The 21,491-nt window shown below is 36.3% G+C and overlaps 1 long non-coding RNA gene and 1 pseudogene across 2 annotated transcripts in view; both read right to left on the bottom strand.

Annotated features, from left to right (window-relative positions):
* LOC135321392 (uncharacterized) overlaps positions 1-21,491 on the bottom strand; it is a 238,980-nt gene that overhangs the window by 144,005 nt on the left and 73,484 nt on the right. The window lies entirely within an intron of this gene.
* On the bottom strand, positions 4,419-4,518 carry LOC116153657 (U6 spliceosomal RNA; annotated as a pseudogene).

Genomic DNA, 21,491 nt, shown 5'->3' with positions numbered 1-21,491 from the left:
CTATTAAGTATACAAAATACATCTAGATTAAAAAACATGCTTGGTAAGGCTAAGATAAGACACCAGAAATAAGAATTAAAAGAAAAACTACTTTTCCTACTCAATGCACTTCTCACACTAAATGCATAAGGTTTGGGGGCGGGGTTTTTTTGTTTTTGTTTTTTGTTTTCCTTATATTAAACAATCCTGAAACAAACTGCGAAGAGTTACCACAGACTCCACAGGTTAAGGGCTCAGTTCACAAGATTTTCCCTCACTTCAGATGACAATCACAAACTTCAGGCTACATCTGATCAACCAGCTCTAAACTGAAATTCCCCTGAGCTCCTCCATAGGTATGATAATTTTCTAGAAAGGCTCACAAAACTCAGGAAAGGACTCAACTTACTATTACTCATTTATTGTAAAGAATATAATTCATGAATAGCCAAGTAGAAGAGATGCGTAGAGCGAGGTGTGTTGGAAGGGGCATTGATCTCCCATGTCCTCTTGGGCACAGCACCCTCCAGCATCTCAACAGAGGGTTCTCCGCTCTCCAACCCAGGTTCTCTGAACCTCTTCAGTGAAGGTTTTTACGGAGGATTCATTATGAAGGTATGATAGATTAAATCACTGGATCACAGTTGATTAAATCCTTCAACCTCCAGCCCCTCTCCCCTATCTGGAGGTAGAGGGTAAGGGGATTGAAAGTTTCAACCTTCTAATCACAAGGTTGGTTCCCCTAGGCAACCAGTATCATTTTTATAGGATTTGCAAAAGTCACCTTATTAACATAAAGCCAGGTGTGGTTGAAAGGGACTCCCTATGAATAACAAAAGAGGCTCCCTTCAGTTTTAGGCTCTAGTCTGTTTCAGGAGCCAGAGACAACAACTAAACATTATAAGGAAAGATGCTCCTATTGCTCTTATCACTTAGGAAATTACAAAGATTTTAGGAGCTCTGGCCAAGAGCCAGGGATAAAGAACCAAAAATATGTATTTCTTACTATATCACAATATCATAGTAATAAAACCTAAAGATAAATTGAATCTTAAGCAATATGCATTGTTCTGATGCAACTGAATTTTCATCTCCAGAAACATAGGGAAATGAAAAATAGAAAACAGCAAAATTTAACAGAAATATGACTTGGCCAAAAAGAACAAGCATATGTAGATGCTGACATATTATGATTTAAAATACTTAAATCATTTGAAAGAGCTGTCTATATTCATTTTTTTGTTTAAAAGAAATTTCCTTACTATATATGGTTGAGAAAAAAACCCAGAAAAATAAGGAATATGTTTAATTCTAAGTGTGTGTTTATAAGCTAACAGAGATTATCTCTAGAGATTCACAGATAATGGACTTTTCTGTTGTTGTTTTTCATTTAGGTTTTTCAAATTTTTGACAATAAATATCTAAAACTTTTGACAGTGAAAGGGAGCAGGACCCTGTGGGCCCCACCCCTTCCACCCTTGCCTCTTGTTTATAGAAAGGCTGAAGTCTCCCAGGCCTCCCTGAGTCGTGGAAGAACAGGCTCAAGCAGTTGATTAGGACAAGCCTTCAGGCACTAGGGGATGGCCATGATTCTGACTACCTATCACAATTAACTGAGATTATTCCCCTATTTTTCTGTAAAACTTTCATGGCTGAACAGAATCTTTGGAGATGGTTTTTTGGGGGGATGCTTGGTCTACCAGACTGCAGCCATTCTGGTTAAAAGCAACTTTCCTTTTTGTTACCAAGGCTGTTGCCCCCAGGATCAAATTGCTCCCCCTCCCTGACTAGAAACCAATCACTTTATTCTAAGTCGCAGGAGGCGGCTGCAGAGAAGAAACAAGAACTGATTAGAACCAAGGGAGTCCAAGATGGTGAAGGATCTGACTTCCAGTGGACCTTGAGCCTCATTATATGCTCATTGTAATATATTAACATGCTAAGTGACACACCCACAAGAGCCACGACAGTTAAGCACTGCCATGACAACCACAAGAAAAAGAAAAGCCCATATGAGGACTGATTGGCTCCAGCACACCCAGAAGGAGGACATAATGGCAGAAGCCTCACATAAAAGACACCTCGGCCCAGTTGGAGCCAGAGCCATCTCTACTAGTCACCTTGGCTGACAGCTCCCCATTGGAGCACTTCCTTCCTCACTCAAGCGTTTTTCTTTCCTTCTCCCTGCTGGAGCACTTTCCATTTCCCTTTCTGAGCAATAAAGTGGCTGTTCACTCTGTCCCTCTGCCTCTGCTTGGAGAATTTCTTTCACAGCCAGCACTATTTAGGACCCACACTTTGGTGGGCTTCCTAATTTAGGGGTCCCTCCATCTGCTAATGAAACCAGAAAAAAATATTAAGTTGAAAGTGTTGAAAAACAAAATTCAATTGAGTAAATTTGAAGATCTAATTAGTTTTCTTAAACAGGTGATTCATGAATTGGACAGCGTCCATTCTATCAACTACAAGAGCACTCTGAGGGGTTGTACAAGATGGACAGTTCTTCTAGGAGGAAGGGTGGGGCAAGGCATCATTTATAAAAAGCAGATGGCTTCTTTTGGTGGGGGGAGGGAAAGCAAGGATTTTATTATGCAGACTGCCTCTTCTTCCTCTGGGGGATTGAGAGAGGCCACATGTCAGATTACCTTATAGGTACTTGACCAGAAAATTCTAGACTGTTCCATTAAGATTCCATTTCTGGGAGAGGTTATAATTGCAGTTAGGTCAGGTACTAAATCTAGGTTTGGTATCAAGTGAAGCCATTTTCTTCTTAGCCAAAGAAAATCAACCATAATGCCCCATTTCAGTTTCTATAATTCTGTATTACAGAAATAATTTTGGGTTAATTTAAGACAAAGGTAAGCTAGACCATCTAGATGAGAATTTCTTATTAGAGAAGCCCTACACATTTTATAAAAGATAGACATCATTATTACAATTGCATAAATATTTTTAACTGAGCCGAAATTCTTGAGAAAGTGGGATTCCCCATGAGAGAATGTCCACGTTCTTTATTGTCCTGGCTCAGATAAAATGTTCACCAGAGTTGCTTTTTTTTGCAGTTTTCTGGACAATTTATTGACAGTTCAAATGGGACCAGTAAGAATGGAGTTAAATAAAGAGAATAACAGAAATTCTGTATGTGTGTATATTCAAGGTGTGGATCATCTGTTGCTTCATTTCAAATCTGTTTCTTATCTAAATCAAATTCCTTCTTGGGATTTTCTTTAAATATTTCTCCAACATTCTGTCTCTGTGTTTTTATTTTTATATACAACTTGAAGATTTATTTGAATGTCTCCATTTTCCCAGCCAGAAAGTGCTACATGGCTTTAAAGTAAATACAAAACTTTACTTATTGATGTTCAGCTGTCCAAATGTCTTTTAAAGATTACTCTTCCCTTTTTATCCAGAGCTTCATGAACCTAAGATACAAATTCTGGAATGTTCTTATTCTAGTCTCTTTTTTCCTTCAAAATATAAAACTTCCAGTCATATAGGTTAATCAAGTAAACAGAATAATCAAATAAAAGAGGAAACCTTATTAACTCCATTACTCTTTTGTTTCTCTGTCCTCTTGCTTTGGTTATATCCTGGATTAAGACATAGGAAGTCAATGCCTTCTAGCATTTATTTTAGAATGTTGGTTTGTTTGTGCTGGGGATACTTGTATGTGCAATGGTGGGGGGAAGCTATTCTCATATCTTGTCACCACATTTAACTGAAAGGGACTGAGCATCCAAGTCAAATTTTGTGAACAAGACCATAGTATAATTTGAAGATAAACATTAGCCTTACGGGTGTTAAACAAGAAGACCATCAGATTGAGGTGGTTCTAATACCTTAGCAGTCTCCTTAAGCCTAAATGCCTCAAGGTCAAGAAATCAAAACCTAAGGACAGCCAATCACAAACAGCCAATTCAGCTTTTTCACATAAGGTAAATGTTTAAGTTATCATCAATCAAGTAATTTCCATGCTTTGCTTCCATCTCTTCTCTATAAAAGTCTTTCCTCTAGCTCCTATCAGTGGCACACTCCTAACCACTTCCCTTTGGTGCTAGCCCTTAGAATCAATTTTTGCTCAAATAAACTCAATTTTAACATGCCTCAGTTTATCATTTAACATAGATAAAAGTCTACTTCAAAATTTATATTAGCTACAGCATGAGTTAATGTGGTATTTTTTTTTTTTGGAGAATAATCACAATCATATCTTTATTTTTATAACTGTAAATGTGATTCAAATGTGTCCACCAATAATTTTTCAAAATCTAGGGTGGAGATGGACACCCTAGATATCTCATTGGGCTTAATTAAGGACCACTCACAGTAATACATTTTCAGTATAAAGTGTAGCACGATGTTAACCCATTTTACCTTTTGCACATTCATGTTATATTTCTGGCTGAAAATGCAAAAAAAAAAAAAAGAAAAAAAGAAAAAGAAAAAAAAGCTTCACCAATTTGTATGTCATCCTTGCATGAGGGTAATGCTAATTTGTGTATCTGTCCAAATTTAGTATATATGCTGCCGAAGCAAGGTCATTTAGGGCACTTTTAATAAAAGTGAACTTTGAAATACTTTAAAACACTACCTTATTATTTGGAGTGACTCAAACTGTTAAAATTCCCTGTTTCTAGAGCACATTTTGCATATTTCCTCTCCTTTCTCCACATAAACATTCACCTATCTGGAAAATTTTTACTAATTAAATTGCTGGGGAGTCTGTTTTTGCCCCTCCACTCCTGATAAACACTGCATATCAAAGGCCTCAAGCTGGCATTTCTGAACCATAGATACGAAATGATCATACTGACAATTATTCAACACTTTGAGAGACAAAGACCCAGTGTTCTACCCTTATTGGGCAAAATTACTGTCCATATTTAACTAATGGGGATTCATTTGTTCCAAATTCAAAAGGTCTCTGCATTCATTTAGGACATAAAAACAAATTATAATAGTTTTAAGGCAATGGAATTCTGAGTTATGACAAAGTAATGTTTTGCATTTTTTCCTGCATTTTAGAACCCACACATCCTGGTTTAAGATTCAGACCTCTGGACACAATTATGGTTGACCAGTAGGCTTTTTAGCTGACAAATGACTAGCTGACTTGGAAATCAGTTCTTAAGGCCTCCAGAGAGAAACGTGCTGCTATCCCTGAGCTTCCAGCTCCTGGATTTTTCACATAGTTTTTACAGAAGAAACACCTCAGGTGCACCAAAGCTTTGTGTAATGAAATCTTACAGAACAGCCCGAAAAATATAACTTCCCCACCTGGATTCAGTGGTGGGTTAGAGCACATTTAATTTCAAGTCAATAGATTTCCTGCACATCAGCACGTAAGGGATTAAAGACAATTCTAGTTTTGTTGCCCTAAATGTACTGTTATTGTTATCAATTCATGCAGCCGTGAAATAAGTTTTCAATAAATCTAAGATTAACTATTATTTTTTTGCCTATAAATAAAATATAATCATCTTAAAAATCAATGAAGGGAAAACCATCATATCCATTAACCTGGCTCAGAATCCCTCCAGGCCCTTGGTATGAAACACAGTGCTGTGGATCTTTCATTTTATTGAGCTATATCTCTTTGTATGGCAACCAGCAGGCAAAGGAAAAAAAAATCATATCTAAAAATCAAAGACTATCGTTTTTTGTTCTGAAAACCACTGAGGCAGGGGCTGAATATTCTTTTCTGCCTGGGGTTAATTTTTTTTTCCGCTTTAATTTGCAATCAGATGCAATAAAAGAAAAAAAAAATAAGGACATTGCCTCAAGTAGCTAGTGGCTTTATTACCATCTCTACTGCCAGTCTCCACTTTTTATCACTTCCAAATCCTTTGTTTTTAAAGTCACCTGCACAACGCTGAAATGTTATAAACACCTTTAGTTGTCTTCACCAACTGTCATTTTGTACCATCTGCTGTTACAGTCTCAAAAGCAGTAATGCGTGGGGGTCAAGGCCACTTTCTCTCAGGAAACTAAAAAACAACAGAGCCAAGTCATTTAGTGTTTTTTTCTCTTTTTCCCTGTCAGCTTTACTACACCCTGGAGTGGACATTTTCCTTGCCTTTCAGTTGTGAATGTTCCTCAAAAGACGTGAACTTCACAATAAGGTAACCATACAAAAACAAGGTTTTATAGACAACCCATTATCAACTAGCAGAAGGGGGTGATTAGTCATCTGCTCCACTTGAAATAGATCCAAAAACTTCAAGCCAGTGCTGCAGAGAGAAATGCGTTTATCTCAGGTTCCAGACTAGAGTCTTGTGAAGGGCATCTGCAGAAACCTTCTGAAAGACTGTAAGTAATCTCAAAAGCCAAGCAGCAAGAAGTTGAACAGCTCTCCTACTGCCCAAAACACAGTATTTTTGCCTACCTCTATACCCCTCCACCTGAGATGATCCACACTTTTCACCTCTCTTTGGATAAGAGTCAGAAAGGACCACTCTTTGTTTCTGCTTTTGCTGGCTACTAAAAAATGGTCAGTTCCATTAAATCAATCCCACCACTTGGTCCAGACAGGTTCCCTAAAGTCTTAACCCTTTCTTAAAATGAAAGGAATATTAACCAGCAGATTCTCCTCTCTTTATTTCAAATCATTACAAATTCACATAAATTTCTTCAACATATAAGAGGTCCAGTTTACCCTCAAGGCAGTTCACGTGCAATTTCAAGTTTTCCCTACATTAATAAAATATAATCGCCTTAAAAATCAATATGAGAAAACAATCAGAACCATTAACCTATCTCAAAATCCCTTCAGCCACTTGTATGAACCACACAGAGCTGAGTCTTTCATTTTATTGAACTGTATAATTCTTTGTAAGGGATCTAGCAAGGGAAAAAAAATCAAAGACTCAAGTGTTGTGTTCTGGAAATTAGAGAGAAGTGAGAATGTGAACATAGATTTTGACCTTTTTTGATTATAGGAAAAATAGATTTTCTAGACCCAGGAAACAAATGGTTTTGAGCTACTGGAAAAACATTAGCTTGGTTTGGATTCTGCCTTTGACAATACTTTGTCATGAGCAATTTATAAACCTGGGCATCAGTTTCGAAAATTGTCAGAAACTTTTCTTTAAGACTTAAAAAAAAGGAAGAGAAAGAAAAAGTTGCTTTTAAAAGTAGAAGTGTGAGTCAAACACAACGAAAAGACAAGATTGATTTAGGAGCAGACCTGTAATATATGAGCAGAAATGCCAATACTCATATGAATTTGGTCACTATTACTTCTTCATGGTTATTATTATTAATTCTCTTCTTTCCCACTTTAATTCCTTTGTAAGGTCCAATAATGAGAAAAAAGTCAGAAATTGTAACTGGACTTTAAGCATTTAATTTCATTAACATTTGTAGAAACTTATATTTCATTGATAGACTCTTTAGGAAAATATCCTTCTTACAAATCCCCCATCCCTTTGAAAATATAAAATATCTCTTCAGTTAATGCAAGGATAAAGTAAATAATTTTCTAGTAGTAGATTTAACAAGGCATGAACATGTTAAGAATATAAATAAGGACATTATTATAATAGTCACACAAAAACAACTCTGCATGGGATGAGAAAAGGTATAGGTTGGTAGTCAGACATTATGAAAATGGACTGAAAAGCCAGTTTTGGGTAGAACTTCAAGAAAACAATCTCATATTTTTAATACTTGGGCAAACAGAATTTAAATTATCATTTTGCTCAATATTCCTAAAAACCTAACATAATAGCTAAACATTTAGAGAAAGAAAACTATACATGATTGCCTCAGGAAGAATATAATAAGAAAACAACAGAACTTAAAATATAAATGCTCTTTTCATAACTAAATGCATAAAAATCCAACCTTCTTTGATCACTTCTAATTTTAAAGTTTTAAATTGCCTCCTATGCCAGAAAATTAAAAGTATTTAACAAGAGGGTAGAAGAGATAATATTCTTTACCAGCACCTAGCATATAGCCTATTTGCATTTATTGGGATGGTTGGTTTTATTCTTTTAATCTTATTTTATTTTTCATATTTATTACAATTTATTATTGTTTCCTCTGTTTCCTTTTCTTACATTTTGCTGGCTTGTGTAAGATTCTCTTCAACCTTCCCCTCACCCTCCCTCCCAGGTAATTTGGAAATAAAGTTGTGTTCGTTGATTTCTCTAGTGATTGATTATAGTTCCATTCCAAATAAAGATAGTTTAAAATATATATTCTATTAATATACCAGCAGTAAGTAATAATTGTGTTTCCCACCAGTAGGCTTGCTTAATCACTGCCTCCTCTCCTCTTCCCTCTGCCATTGAAGAGATTATCAGTATCTCCTATTCCACAATTCTCCCCATTTATCCCACTCTAGGGGACCTTTAAGATGTTCCTTCCTGCCACAGATTTTTACTTAGGTAATCTATAATTTTAATTTCAAGCTACGATGATGTTATCCCTTTCAGTGTTTCTCTTTTGTTCAACTAATCCTTACTTTATATAATAAACTCTCATTTAATTTTTAATCACCAACTGAGGCTTACTTATTGCAAGATTTGTTACCACTCTTTCCTCCCCCTTGTTATCTCCCATTGTCTTGAGATAGATGTTCTGAATCCATTGGCAAAAGGTTGGAATTCTTCCTCAAGGACTTTCTTCAAATAGGTGCCTGAGGGGTATATTCTCAAATGCTTTAACTTTGTCTTGCCCTGATAGATAAATGATCTTGGATAGGTAAAGAATCTCTAGTTAACAGTTCTTTTGTCTGTTTTCTTTCTTTCTTTTTTTTTCCTGTTTTCTTTAAAAAAAAAAAAAGCACTCTCTTTTCTTTATAAAGAATGATAAGAACGTTTATAGCAGACTGATGCTCTTTCTTTTACAATTTACTCTTTAAAATTTGCCAACATGTATTTAGTTGTAAATTTTGTTTTCCTTAATTCTCTTTGGGACTGAATGAGCCCTTTCAATCTAAAGATTCAAGTTTTTTTTCTCAGCCTAAGGAAATTTTCTTCAATTATTTGTTGAATTGTTTTGTATTAGTCATATTTTTACTGTGATTAGGCTGCCTAACCTGTAACTCCCCAAATCGGACTGAGTTACAACAAGCCTGCTCCCAGGTCTGTAGTTTGGCTACAGGTCAGCTGATCTTGACTGGGCTCAGCGGCACTGGCTAACCCTCAGCCTTGTGTAGGGTTCAGAATAATTCCATGTGTCATTTCCTGGGACAGTACCTTAAGGAACTACAGCTCTGGTGCATATACTTCTCACTGCAGAGAGCTGGTGGAAACTTGGCTGACTTCGGCAGGTCTCAACTCAGAAACTGGCACACTTTCCAGATGGCCAAATCCAGAGTCAGCAGGGGCAGGAAATATATTCTGCCATGAAGGGGTGAGCTGAGCAGTATTTTTGAACAATAATCTTCTGCCTATTGTTTTCCCATATAGTCTATTTTCTCTTTCTAGAAGTCCTGTTACTCATACGTTAGATTTCCTGGATATTGCCTGATCACTGCGATCATGGTTCTCTGTTTTGGCTGTGTTTTTTATAAGTCACTTTTTTCCCTCTATCTCCCTGAATGCTAATTCTATTCTCAGCAAATACTATATTCTTTTTCAGTTCAACTATTAAATTTTTTTTTCATTTGGAAATCAGTTATGCACTGAATGTTTATGTCCCCCCAAAATTCACATGTTAAAGCCATAACCCCAATGTGGTGGTACTAGGGAGAGAGGCCTTTGGGAGGTAATTAGGTTTAAATGAAGTCATAGGGTGGAGCCCCCCATGATGGGATTAGTGCTCTTCTAGGAAGAAGAAAAGACACCAGGGCTTCCTCTCTCCACCATGTGAGAATACAGCGAGAGAAGGCAGCTGTCTGCAAGGCAAGAAAAGAGCACTTACCAAGAACTGAATCTGCTGGTACCTCGATCTTATATCCCCCAGCCTCCAGAAATGTGAGAACTAATGTGTGTTGTTTAACTCACCCAGTCTGTGGGATTTGGTTATAGCAGCCCAGGCTGATTTAGCCAGTTCTAAGAAATCCTTTTTATATACTTTAAATGTCTCTCCTTGAGAGTCATCATTTTTTTTGCTTAATTTCTCTTCCATCTCTTCGTTAGTTCTAATTTGATAGAACACTTTCTATTCGAGTTGTTCAATTTGATCTTCTTTCCCAAGTGACACACCCTCCCGGCATTAGTTATCCTCCTTCCTCATCTATACAGGATTGTGTTTTCTTTTAGTGTTCCTGCAATTCAGGCTCTCTGTCTCTCTCAGGGAGGGGCAATCAGCCTAGTGGTAGAGAGCACAGACAGAGCTCTGTTCTCATGAGCTAGCAGCATAGCAGCATAAACTGGTAAAATTGCATTCTTCTGCTGATGCTTGTAAGAGTCCCCACCTCTCCCAAGGCCCTCTTGTTAGTCATCATATAGCTGCAACTGGAGACACCTCAGCACTCTGCTATCATCCTCCTTCAAGTGTCCTAAGTTAGCAGACCTAGCAGCCCTGCCTGGCCAAAAGCAGCAAGCAAACAGGTGTGCCGCTTTCTGAGGCATCTTGAAATGGGGGCTCTTACCCTAGATCATGAACAAAGGCAAGCCTTCACTTCCTACACTGGTCCCTGGGTGTTTTCTCAATGATACCAGGAATCCTCACTAACCATCTGGTAGACACTAATGGCCACGTGTGACTACCAAGCACTTGAAATATGGCTAAACTGAATGGAGATGTCTCATAAGTGTAAAACCAAAGCAAGTTTTGAAGGATTAGTACAAAAAAAGTAAAATATCTCATTGCTATTTTTACACTGATTACATGTTGAAATGATAACATTGTAGATGTGAGTTAAATAAAGTATATTATTGGAATTAATTTTCCTTTTTTCTTTTTTACCTTTTTAAATATGGCTACCAGAAAATTTTAAATTACACTTATGACTTGCAAAAGGGCTTACTTTATTTATCATTTGGACAGTGCTGCCATGGAGATAGAGGCCCTGTTCTGCTCAGTCTCTTCTGAGAGCTCTAAGGAAATTCAGACCATCCTTCAGGCACCACCAGCATAAAGGGATAAGGAGGCAAGGGAGGACGGGGAAGTACACTCAGACTAGCTTCTTCTTAATTGCCTTGTCTTAAAAATAATTTGCAAATACTAACTACTATATATAAAATATATAAAAAAGACATTTCTTCTGTATATCATAGGGAACTATATTCAATATCTTGTAGTAACCTATAATGGAAAAGAATATGAAAGCAAATATATGTATGTACATGTGTGACTGAAACATTATGGTTGTACCTCAGAAATTGACACTTTGTAACTGACTATACTTCAATTAAAAAAATTTAAATAGTAGGGGGAGGGTATAGCTCAAGCGGTAGAGTGCATGCTCAGCATGCATGAGGTTCTGGGTTCAATCCTCAGTACCTCCTCCAAATATAAATAAATAAACCCAATTACCTCCCCCTCATTAAAAAAAAAAAGAGAAAACAAACATTAAAAAATTGTAAATAAATCTCATATTTATCCATGAGCTTTATTCTTAAAATCACTTATGATGTTCATTTTCTCAAGTGGACATTTCACCTTGAAAAACAAGAATAATTCCTAGGAAAATAATGTCAATTGGGAAATTCAGGTTTCAAAAAATATTTGTAAGTAAAGGATATGAGTGAAAGATTTTCAACATTCAAACACATTCGAAATGGTCATAACAAATTGCTTTAAACATTCAGAATATCCAACTTTTACTTGCACAGACTTATGAAAGCATTTAACATATTTGGGATTTATAGAATGAAATCTCCGTCCAGGTGTGGTTACAAATATACTCCTAACTTCATACCAGACCAGAGAATTCCTAAGTTTTAGAAGATTGAACAATGGGCATCAGATTGTTATAGCCTTAAACCATCAATAAAGAAACATAAAATTACCAGAGCCAGTTGGTTTTAATATTGTTTCAAATCGCTTGAGTCTTCTAAATTCACTAGTTCACAAATAAGAAAATTAGGGATTTGCATTAATTATTCAGTAAGTTTTGAGCTGTTATGTTTATACAGCTCAATCATCTGTAAGCTTTTATTCACTGTATATCATGAAAAACCCACAACCACACTTACAGATTAAGCACACAGACTGGATAAGCAGAGGATGTTGGTCATGGATCTCCCTATCACAGCCTTATTTTGCCAGCACTCAGGCACTTGGTGATGTCTGCAAGCTCTGGGGTCTCTTTCCCTCTTTCTCAACTTTACCTCTCCTGAAAGGATGCTGTCCCCTAAAACTTGCTCCTTCTAACTTTCATCAAAAGTTTACCATCCTTTTTTTCCCAAAACCCACATTTATTATCTAAGTTACTAGGCTGGGTAATATCAAAATTCAAACGTGACTCTGAGTCACTGAATGTGAAAATTAAAATATCTATGATTTATGTGACACATACTAAAGACAGCTGCAATTTGCGGCAACTACGTGTATTATTTTACAGCATTGTCAAGACTTAGCCTTAGTCATGACCTAAAATACTAAGGACTTCCTATTTAAACAAAATTTGTTAATAAGAACTGTGAGAAAAATAAAAATTGTAAGCTATGATCAACACAAGAAAAATTTACTGGGGCAAATTTAAAATAGAACTTCATACAAACCCTCACTTCTAAACACACTGGTAAACACACTCTCTTTTACTCACTTAGGTATTTAGGAGACTGCAAAATCCTAAACTACAAGTTTGCCAGATATTTCTTCTTATTCTTATTATTTATTATTTATTTTAGAGGTTTGCCAGAACTTACAGCCCTGTAATAAAAGCTTAAGCTTTGCCTCAGAAGCTAACAAGGTCATGACACCAGCAGCATCTATTTCTCTCTGGTCCACAGTTTCTATACTGACCTATTAACTAAGTCTTCAATACTAAAACCAAAGTTCTGTTACTGCTATGATATTATCTTTCTGTAGGTGGGGATGTGATGGAGTTCTTTATTTTACTGCATGTTCCAATTCTAGGTTCATCTCCTAGCCCTGCAATTTGCCAGCTGTGTGACATTGGGCAAGATACTTAATATCTCTCTGCACTTCAGCTTTCTCAACTTCATAGTGGAGATAATAATCCCTGTCACAGATGGCTGTAAGAATTAAGTGAATGTGTGAATCATGTAGAACACTGCTTGTCAAAAAAACACACATGCAACTAAAGTTCACTAATGCAATGTCCTATTGTAGAGATCACTGGTTCTCAAAGCTGAATGCAAATTAAAAATACCCAAGGAACTATTTAAAAACACTGATGCCTGGGCTGCTACCTAGACCAATGAAATTAGAATATTTGGGAGTAGGGCCCAGGTTTGGGTACCTGATAGAATTCTAAAGCCCAAACACCCTTTAAATTAATAAGAATGATAACAGTTATTTCTTGAGTGCTTACTATGTGCCAGGCTCCTCCTTAGTCACTGTACTTACACACAGGAATGGGACGATGCATGTGATGCAGTTCTCTGTGTGGTCATAAATGGGACCTTCATGAATGGGCCCAACCAAGGCTAAGCTGGTGATAGGCGCTCTTTTACACAGAGTCCTTGGGAATTTGTTCCTTGAAAGCTTGGTGCCAGGAGCTCCAGAGGGGAAAGTAAAACCCACAAGCCACATGTGATACTTGGGCCTGAGAGTCTAGTCTTCTTTTGTGGAGCATTTCCAGCTATCATAGCCGGTGGCTGAGAAGTTTTAAACAGGGGCACGGAGTAAGAAAGAGACTGTTCACCAGATGCAGAAGAACCAGCCTCCTCCGTGACTTCCTTTCCCAAAGTGCCCACATTTGCTCCTTTTACATATTGGACTAATTTATAACATAAATTATAAATGGTACCATGAAATAGACATGAAATCTCAACACAGGTACCCCCTGCTATTAGCCCTTGCATAGAAATTAGGGTGGATACTTTAGGAAAACATTAATTTAAAAATTAACTTAAAAACACAACTAAAAATTAATGTCTTATAAAAAATAATATATACTATGATATAATAGAAAACATATTCTAATGTCTATGATATATTATAACTGAAAAAAGCAAGACATAGAACAGTATGATTATGATCCTGTATCTGTAAAAATTATTTTCTATTAATATTGTATATGGATATAGTCATGTATATTTATACCAAAATATTATCCTCTAGGCACACATATTATAACTATACTGTTAACATCACTTTTAGTAAAGGATATTAAGTTCTTTAAATAAAGTATGATACTGAAATGACCTTTCTATGACATAAAATGACCAAAAACAAAGCTATCATAATTTTTCCAAAGGACTTCAAGACAAAAATGTTCATGGTATTTTAAAAGCTTCTTTATTTGCATAAAAGTATGCTATGTCACATTTCTACATTTTATTGAACTTCTATTAAAAATATATATAATCCAGATGTTCCTTGATTTCAAAAAGCAATTTTTCTTAAATCTGAACTTATTTCCATTACAAGAGATTCCTTTTTTTAATAAAAAAAAATCAAAGCAATGTTCTTTTAAAGCACAAATTCCCCTGTGAATTTATGATTTTATTAAAATTATATGTTTCAACTCATCAGATATTCCTATAACATAAGTTATATTAGGTGTGCACATTATTTCCTTATAAAATATAGTGACTAGATTTATGTCCAATAATTTGGGAAGAGGTCACTCCCCCAATGCACAAAGAGTGGCAGCTCTTTTTCTACTAACCAAGGAAAAAGAAAGCTACTCCAGGCAATGTCTCATCCATCATCCCTTAGACCTCCAAAGTTGTACTTTCTTACTCATAATTTTTAGATGGCAACTTTAACTGTGTATCACCTTCTACAATCTCTTTCTTAACGCATTATAGTTTTATGCATTATTCAAACATTTTTTACTAAATATGGAAAATGTTAAAATGACAAATTAAAAGAAATAACATTCTTCTTAATATCTGCAATGCATTTTAGAAAATTTACACCAGTATACTTGACACTGGCGACAAAGACAATAAGGAGATATTTCAGGAGGCTATTGAAACAGCTCATGCCAGACCTGATAAAAACCTTAACCACGAAGAGCTCTGGGGGGAAGAGGGGGGAGACAGAGAATGTGACAGAAACCCAATAGCCATTTTCTTACCTTCCTTCCTTCTTGGCAGAGCCCACCTCTAACCACAGAGGCTTAGAGGGCCAGCTGCACAAAGACCCTGGGTGTTGTGACCTAGTCCTGACCAAGGGACCTGAGGGAGAGCTGATATGTGTGTGTGCATGTGCGCGCGTGCACACGCGCATGTTGGGTGGGGAAGTGGGGAGCTCCTGGGAGAGATTTTCCACCAGGATAAATATATTGAGGAGTTCAAGAAATAACTTATCCTTTCAGCCTGTGGATAATGTTACGTGGAAGAGTGCTGTTTATTGCTGCCCTGTGGTATGCAGCCCAGAGAGGAAGACCACAGAAGTTGCAGGAAAGCCATTCTAGGCTCTAATAGCTCTAGATCTAGACCATCTAGACTGCTGAACCAGAGCTGGAAATGGCTTACCTCCCGTATCTCTGTTTCGTGAAATTCCACAGTCCTTGATGTTTAAAGAACCTTGAGTCAGGTTGGCTGTTACTTACAGCTAAAAGTACTATAAACAAAGCAGACTGGGTGGATTAAACATGGTATCATTCAGTAGGTGGGATCTACAGTACTTGATCAATGACAGATTGTAGATCATGCGGAAAAGAAAGAAGTTGTAGGATGACTCCAGGAAATCTAGGTTGAATGGCTTAGAGTGATATGATTTACTAAACGGAGGAAAGGAAATATACAAAAAGTAAAGATGGCAGGAGAGTGGGAAACAATTAATGAAATTTGGGATGTGTTGGGACATGTTAATATTTGTATTTCTCTGGGACATTCAGATGACTGCATAGTAGGTGGTGGGTTATAGTCCTAGAGCTCAAACATTAAACATATGGAAGATATAGAGTCGATAAGAATGCAAGATTTGACGTTTGGGGGACTCTAGGCTATTTATCTAAATTTCTAGCATGGATTTCTCACTTAATCCTGACTCATATATCTAAATGTCTATAGTAAGTCAGTTTTTGGAAATTTCAAAGCTGCCTTAAACTCAGAATAACCCCAACTGAACATCTAATTTCCCCCCCACCCCTTGCTCTCATTCCATTCCTGTATATAATACATAAGATTATGACCAGAATGCATATTCTCTGAAAAGGCTAATGGGTCAAGGAACTCAGTGTTTTTAAGAGCAGACAGAGGAAGAAGTTCTCATGAAGAAACCAAGCCAGAACAATGGGAAAGATTGGAATTGACTCAGAAAAGTTTAGTAGAAGCAAAAAAATAGAATTATATAGAGAAAATGGTCAACAGTATAAAATACCACCCACATAGGGGCTCAATGAAATATAGGCTCATAAACCAGTGTCCAGAAAGGGTCAGCCACTTGCCCAAGACAGAGACATTCAATCATCAAAAGCTAAAAGATAATGATATTATTCACAGAAAACTACTTTCTGATATAAATACTATAAATACACTATATAATTGCATATTTAGTGTTTTAGATGCTTCAACTGAAAATATTTGACGTTATTTTCAAGTAAAAGTGTGAAATCAGAACTCAGAATCTCTTTCCCCAAAAATCAAAAAACATTCCAAATCATACTTTAAAAGGTGGGTTGGGGGTTGGGGGTGGATCAGCAGCAGTAACTAAACTTAAAACGGGTATAAAATCACTAAAAATCTGAACAAGAGAGGGCAGAACAAAACCAAAAATTTTCCAACAGAGTTGGTGCCATTCCCAATCCACATGCCCATCCTGGAGGTAATACCAAAAAAAGTGAGTCAACACATCTCATTAACGGCCCCACATTTAGAAATATATGTATAATAAAAGAATAAGTAGGCAACTCAGAAAAGTCTCAAGACTAGGAGCCCCATCCTCAGATTCCAGGATCACAGCAGAAATAGTCACCAGGCTCTCGGCATTTTGAGTCTCTCTCTACTTTGTCTTTCTGAGCAGGAATCAAAGTAGAACAGAAAGGGGAAATGACTGCAAATAGCCAGAGCTATTTACCCCTAGCAGTTAAACAAGGATTTAACAGAACTGAAGCCAAAAGAGAAGATAAATAAAACAGGATCATGTGAGGGCGGTGGAAGGGATGGAGCCAGGTGCAGCAGTTGCAGAAATCCTCCCCAACTATGAAGCTAACCACAGGACCCAAACCTACAGGTATTCATACTTTTTCCTCCTGACCTGGCAGAATGTTAGCAACAAGGCTGAGAAGAGATGGCTATAATTCAGGATGACAGTTAGGCTCAGAGCTCAATGACTAAATGGGAAAACAATCTGAAGCCCTAGAGGGTCTTCTCTCTCCCTCCTCATCCTGTTGGAAATAGGTCTACCTCTACTCGGTGGAGTGAATCCTGGTGTAGGTCATTTAACAGGAGAGGCCCAATCTAATTTCAGTTTTGACACATTCTAACCTGCAACCTAATCTTCTCCCTCATCCTAGCTCTAATTCTAGCTCAGCATTAATTCTCTCATTTGTAAAATAGGTATCATTTAGGGAAACATTAATTCCACCAACTTCATCCATGAGATTGCTTAAGGATAATAAAATAATTTATGGCGGGGGGGGTGATATAGCTCAGTGGTAGAGTACATGTTTAGCATGCACAAGGGCCTGGGTTCAATCCCCAGTACCTTCATTTAAAAAAAAAAAAATAATAATAATAATAATATATAAAAATGTGAACCTTGCCAAGTCTAGAACATTGGTACAAAAATTTGTTGTTTTGTATTTGTATTTGATAAATGTGCTTATACCTTTTTCTAGACTCATGTCCTATAACCACAGCTCAGTGCTGAACTGCCCTCCCACACTGATTTCTCTTCACCTGCTGAAGGTCTGTCAAAATATTCAAGGACATTCAAGGTGTGGCTCTGTTTTCATTGAGATTCTTTGGCTTTAAAAAACTTTGCCTTATACAAGATTGTATCTGTAAATCGGTTTCTTAATAAAGTTTAATTTGACATTGTGGGCATCATCAGATTTTAACACAACTTCAGTGCTGACTTTGCAATTGTTTCATTTCCTGTTAAATATATGGGATTTATCATTTGTCCAGCTTACCTGGAAACAATATTGCCCTCAGTTGTTTGGTAATTGGGTAGATATTTATTATAACATCTTATACTCTCCATGTAAACACTTGATATTAGTAGCTATTCATAACTGCAGCTTGACATGTTCATGAAATTAAACAAAGTAATTAATTTAGTTTCAGGCATAAAACAAGGGAATATGCAGGGCTACTGAAGCCACATGCACATGTGAAAACTCATAGAATTACTGCAATAACAAAAAGTGTGTAGCCTGCAGTATTTAAATTATTTTGTCAAAGAAATACATTTAATTTATCATTAGTAGCCTTAAAGATACAAATTTTAATACTTCTCCCTTACATTCTCAGGCTACTTTCCATATATATTGACTCTAATTATTCTGTTAGTAAGATCCCAAACTAAACTACCATACGTGAGAAGTATCATTTCTTATGTGTGAAAATCTCCTTATTCCACTATGGCAAAACATCTAACAGGATAATATCATTCAAAACAATCTGTTATCTAGAGTGAACATCATGGGAGGAGGACAATCATGAATTTAATCAAAGCTAAGGTAATAGGAGAAAAGGGGGGAAAAAAGCTTCTCTATTCCCAAAATGTAACCCAGTTTAGGTATCTGACTTGGTATCTTGGTTAATCTATTAGCAACAAAAGAATGCAAAATGCTTTAAAACATTTACATGAAAAGTACTATTTGGTGTGGATGGAGAATGAAGCATTCTAATCAACTTTTATGTAATCATTACCTGTGCTACACCTGGATTTCTAATTCTCAGATGATTACAACATAATAAAAAAAATTGTAACACTGTAACCACACTGGATATAAGTTAATCTTCCACAATTCCAAATTTTATGCAGACTCTTACCATGTCATTATGGTCATGAATTATACTGAAGCCCCTGAAGAATCCCAGTTAAAGTGAGCATACTGGTAAAGGCTGGGTAGCAGAGCATTTAATACATTTAAAAACGAAAATGCCATTAAAATTATACATTAGGAAACAATTCCCCATTGAAAAGATGAACAAATAAAAGGCAAACGACTAACTGAAGATTTATATATCAACTACTGAAATGTTATTTATTAACAAAGCATTGATTTATGCCTTGCATGCTTTGTACATTTAATAAACATTTTAGGATAAAAAGGCAGAAAGAAGGAAAGAAGAGAGGGAGGGAGGAAGGAAAGGAAAAAAGCAGGCAAGCTAGGGGTGAAATGAAGTACAAGGATCACCTTTTTGTAACATAATTTTTTTTCTAATGCCTTCAAAAAATCATTTTTCATCATGTTAAATGAGAGAGGAAAAATATCTCCCAACAACCTACAAGTTTTAAATTAGGGAACAACAAAAGGACCAGTCATCTAGATGCCATATTTAGTAAAGGTGAAAAGACAGAGAGCCTTGCTAAAAACAGCAATTGAAAGGAAGAAAGAAAAAGCTATGTGGGAATTAAGGCAGCTTTGGCTTTAGAAATCGCCCATTGGTGGTCGCCACTTTTCTTTCTGTTTCTGTCTTTGAATGTCTCTCTCTTTCCCACCCCAAAGGAGGTTAATATTTTTCCCTTTATTTTGCCAAACCTCACCAATTGTTTTGTTTGTTTATTTAAAACTCAGAAATCCTTGAGGGCTGGTGACACTGTTTCCATACTAAAGACCTTAAGAATTATGTTGCCCCCGTGTCACTGTGAACAGGGGCTAAGAGTTGTCCTGAGTCGTTAACAGGACGCTGCTCCTCAGCCTTCTGTCTTCACAGCTGTGTTTAGCTTTCTTCTCTCATTTCTGCTGAACTGAAGCTGCCAGATGGGGCAGAAAAATCCTTATATTTTCCTCTGACCCTGTCAGTAATGAACATGAGGTTTTGGAGAACTCACAGCTCAAAAATTGTTTACCACCACCGTTGCTAAACACACGCACACACAAGCAAGCTTTTCAAATGAACAAACAAACAAATATATAGATGGCAATTACAAGCCTTAGTAGTTTTCTTAGCTTCATAAAATTATCCTAGAGTTTGCAAGTTTGAAATTTCTGTTTGTTTCTAATGACAATCAAAAACTTGCCTTTTTTATTGCTTTATTTTTTAGTATGTTGTGGCTGTTATTGTGTGCTTGGGTTAGTTTGATTTTTATTGCTGAGGATTCCACTGATAATTAAAAGTAAAATTTACCAACACCATTTCTCTTCTACTATTGTATGCTGCTTTATTAACCTGACTAGGTGATTTGTTTATGCCACAAGGATATTTTCTACCTGTATGATTCTGTGGTTACACCCAGCCAAAATCAAGAGCCAAAATACCTGTAAATGTGGTGAAGGACACATTACCAAAGCAAAGCATACTGGGATCTACCAGTAGGATCCAAGCCTGCTCAACTGATGTTCCATTTGCAAAGCACTACTAAAAAATACTCCACTCTGAAGTTTGCCAGGTTTCCAAAAGGAAGAGAATAGAACTCCCACTGATACCAAAAGTCATCCAAATGTCTTCCTCACTTCATGTTTTTATTAATATCACCTCCAGATTTGGGAACATAACTGCCAACACTACGTCCAACCACCTCAATGGTAATCTGAAAACGACCACTGAAAAGTTAAAACTAGCTTCATCTTAAAAACTTGTTGATAAATCATCACCAAGGAAATCATTCTTATTCTGTTTTTACCTATAGATAGTGGTTTTGGGTTAACAAATTTATCAGAGAAAGGAGATTTACACTAGATACTGGCTTATGGGAGCCACTAAAATATTGAATTAGCCAAAATAATCTATTTCTTTTGCCTCATTAATTAAGCATATCATTTGACTTCTTTTTGCCTCTGTTCCCCATGTTAAAAATTAGTTAGAAAAATTACTATTCCTTCCCATGGTACAGAAGACTGTAAAAATCATTACATAACAAGCATAGTAAAATGTAACAGTAAATAAGTCAATCTAAATAACTTTCTATTTGAATTAATTTCTAAAGATAGGTTTTGAGGACTTCTAATTGAAGATATCTATTGCTCTATTCTTTCCTAATCACAATATGTATTTATTATGATCTTGCTAAGAGTTCTAAGTACATTTATCTGTTTAGAATCTCAACTACAAACCAGATTTATTGCATGTTTTTATTTTGTTATATTCTACATCTTGGCCACAGTTGGGGAGTGAGCTGGGAAAAAAAGGAAACTGAGAGAAGGAAAGGAATGGGGAGAGGTTTTATAAGACATTAAAGGGATAACCAGAATGAATTGATTTTCTTACAGGGAATGTGTGTAAATAAATTGAAATGACACCATTTTGCAGAATTAAAAGTAAAACTTGATTTATTGAAAAAGAAAAAGTATATAAACAATACACTGTATTATATAACATAAGTCTGTTACATGAGTATCTTATTACCCT

This window comes from Camelus dromedarius, chromosome 5, assembly GCF_036321535.1.
Source record: "Camelus dromedarius isolate mCamDro1 chromosome 5, mCamDro1.pat, whole genome shotgun sequence".
NCBI lineage: Eukaryota > Metazoa > Chordata > Mammalia > Artiodactyla > Camelidae > Camelus > Camelus dromedarius.
The sequence above is the reverse complement of the archived record's forward strand: the minus strand, read 5'-3'. Positions and strand labels throughout refer to the sequence as shown.